Raw genomic sequence first — 3,742 nt, 5'->3', positions numbered from 1 at the left:
ACAATTTGTGTGTTATTCACATTAAATTGTACAAAAATGATCCCTCAATTGAGGACAAAGTATCTTTTAATGAGTACATCAGATATGTTGGTCTGATTTTTTGTGAATCAAATTTTTCTAGGATCATAAAAAAAATTAGATGAGAAGTTTCTGATAAGTCATAGGGCTTTAGGTTTTGGCATAGTATATTTTGATACCTTTGAAAAATCTGTGAAAAGCCTTAGATTTGTCCTTTTAAGTTTTTCCTGGCACAAATTTTTTTTAAAAAAAAAGAAAAAACAAACAAGGAGCAAATATTCTTTTCCCGCCTGCTTGATCAGCGTTGTTAAGTCTTTTGAAAAAGGGGTTTTAATCTTGCCATCTGATCTGATTTGAATCTATGGTTATCGCATGTTCGCTATGGCAAGATGCTCGTATGTTACGCATAGCGAGGTAGCGACCATCAGAGAATTATGTGTGATACTAAAAAGTGGAGTTCGGTGTCGCGAAATGTGTTGGCGGGAAGATCTATTGACCATGTACTATGTCCCAGACCAGTCAGTTTCAAGAAGAAAGGCACATGGAAATAATTGCAAGTGGTGTCACTGGAGTTTAATTTTATTCGGTAATTCGCCAAGTCGCTAACTGAAAACACTTGCAACTTGCCGGTGGCGATATAGCGAATGCCCAAATTTTCCAAAGATGGCGTCTTTCTGAGATCAGAAGTAATTTTGAGGATCCTGAGGAAGATATGCTACACGTTTCACTTTTGTCCCTCTACAGGTTATTGTCTTTTGTAGTTTTTTTTTCCAGGCGTTGTTTTTAAAGTGCATACCGAAACTCACCATATCGCTAGCTGGATTTGTGGTTTTTATGCCGGTAGCGATGTAGCGATTGCTCGAAAAATGGTAATGTAACTGAAAAATCCTCAAAGGTGGGCCCCGAATGAGTGACGTGATAAGGCTGAGCTATGCAGATCAAATTACATGGTGGCATCCTATTGAAATATCTTTGAGCCGAAAAACTTTGATTCATCGGAGCTCGCCATGTCGCTAGCCGGATTGTTGTTTTTTTTGCTGATAGTGACATAGCGACCCACTTGAAAGTTATAAACATGGTGAAGCCCAAGACATGTGATGTCATCAAGAGATTTAAAAATATATATGTCCCAACGTGTTGAGCTAGCTCAACAGCAGCGGTATCATGGACCCACTTCTCATGTATAAAGTACAAAGATTTTTATCATGAGATTGAGCCAGGATCAAAGGCCATCATTAGCTCACTATGAAGAAGTGCTTGGAAGTTATGTATAGCGAGTTGGCGAGTGGTGGCCCACCATTGTTGCAATAAATTGCTAACCACAAGATCAAATCTAGATCGACGACGCTCGTTAACTCGCTATGAGGAGATGTGCAATAAATAAGTATAGCGAGTTAACAAGCAAGGGACCCACCGTTGTGTTCTTAAAGGTTGTTTCAATTATCTGCCACACGATTAAAGTAAGATTAGTGGTTATCGCTAGCTCGCTATGGAAAGGTGCTCGAGAGTTATGTATAACAAGTTAGCGAGTTGATGACACGTGTCTGTGGTCATCTGTGGGCCTAGTTTAAAGCGCCAGCCTTGAAGGAAACATATAGATGGAGGTATTTCATTGGTTTGACTGCCAATGTGTTAAGAAGAAAGCTGAGCCAGCCTAGTTGTCATTCCCAGGTTGTAGGATTTTTCATGGACCAACGGCGCAAGTTTAAAAAAGGAAATGCAATGCCACTCTATTTTTCTGTCCTGCGCATTTATGATAAATGAAAGCTTCACGTGTGGAAAAAATAGAGTATAATATAGGAGATTTCCATTAATTTCAGTCCCACGCATACAAAGATTGCAGATTTTCTGAGCACAAGAGCCTATTGATTTCGTCGTGTTAAGCTTGGTAAGAACGTGAAAACTATTCCTCAGTTGTTGGAGATCAATTACAGAGGTTTAGAGAAGAACAAGTTCAGCAAGTCAAGTAAGTACTCATACTATAACCTCTGTGGCATTCTAGTTCTCTCAATACTATCAAAATGCCTCCTAAGAAGCCATTTTCTGGGCAAATTAACTATATGGATAGGAATGTCCATGATGATTTATTAGAATTACTCCCAGAGTCTATTGTAGAGCTTGCACAAGTTAAAAAATTGATTTCCTTAAACCCTAGGCTTAAAATTGCGGATGGCCTATATGACAACGGGAATTGGGTAAGGGATGCAACAACTACTCAAATTGGTCTTATCCTATTTTAAAAGTGGTTTTCAGAAAGGAATTTGTTTTCCCTGCATGCTAATGTCTAGAATTTTGATTTGGGAAAGTTAGTAGTCCCAAGTGTTTTCATGGATTATGATTTGCTTGAAGCCATTGCTAAGAATTATGACCAAGCCATTAGGGTTGTAAGAAGAAAGGATGGTGTGCCTCTGGTCTTGATTACTCCTGAAGAAATTAGAGAGGTTTTTCACCTGGAACTATTATCAGATTACCATGTGCAAATCAATCTGCTAGAATTAGAGAATGAATATAAAGCAAAGAAGGTTGTAATCAGGGGAGGTGCACTAAGGGCACATATTGGTACAATGGGAAATTTGCTAGTAATTACTACAGCCTCTAGAGAGCCTTTTAAGAAGAGTCTTTTTACTTCCTGGGCTGTAGAGATATACAGGACCTTATGCCGAGTTTTTGGTGAAGATGAGCAAGAACTTATGCCCATTGGTTTCATGTACATGATGGTTCAGATTGCTTCCTTCGGTGTAGATGTTATTTTTAATTTTGCTTCCTTTTTGGCTGAAGAAATTCACATTGGTTTAGCGGGGATTGCGAAGGGCAAGGTGGAAAAAAATTTTGGTCACTACTCTCTATTAATGTATATGTTTTTGTTCAAAGGAGTAACATATTTTGGTAATGAGATGGAACTAAATAGGGAGGAGAATGGGAAAATACTGCCAGTCCAGTTGTGGAGTGCAGATATGACCTGGGATGCAAGTAATGCTAGTTTTGTCAAATTTGATAGATATTTTGCTTCTAAGCTGAGGTGCCTTATATTGAGTGACAATCCCAGAATCCCTAAAGCACTAATGAGTCTCATTAGGCCTATGGATAACCCCCATGAATTGAAAGTTTCACATAATTGGGGAGATATCAACCCTTACTCTGTTTCTACTATTTTCAGAATATATTGTTTTAAAGGGAGTCCTCATGTTTTGCCTTACCAAGTACCTTTGAAGGTAGGAGTGGCTGAAGTTTTGTGGCAGTTAGGGGGAGTTGAAGAAATGTTTTTGTTGAAAAGCCAATTAGGGTCAATTTTCCCTACCTGCATAGTGGCCCATCAGTTTGTGATTACAAAAGGGGGATGGCTCTTTTTGCATAAAATTTTGGAGCAGTATATGATGGCTGTCTCTTATCCCCATTTTTGTGATTTTGAGGGATTTTTCAATCAGATGTTGAGGCATAGAATCAAGTTGGGACCAATCAAGAACGATTCTTATTATCCAGAGGACATTATAAGGAATGAATTCTCATTGCAGGAGTAGAAAACTAAAAAGGAAAAGTGGAGAGTTTATTCTCGGGTCTTAGAATTCATTCATTGTTTTGATAATAAATATGATCCTTTAGATAATGTTGTTACAAAGGCTGACAAAATAAGTAAACTCATGAATACCTTCCTTGAAATAATGGAAGTCATGAATGAAAAGAAACAAATTTTTATTGATTCCTATCCTAATAAGGCCAGAGAGGT

The sequence above is a fragment of the Cupressus sempervirens genome, chromosome 10 (assembly GCF_028749045.1).
Source record: "Cupressus sempervirens isolate cs-2001-9-10 chromosome 10, ASM2874904v1, whole genome shotgun sequence".
In the NCBI taxonomy this organism is placed as follows: domain Eukaryota; kingdom Viridiplantae; phylum Streptophyta; class Pinopsida; order Cupressales; family Cupressaceae; genus Cupressus; species Cupressus sempervirens.
Note: the sequence above shows the minus strand (reverse complement) of the source record.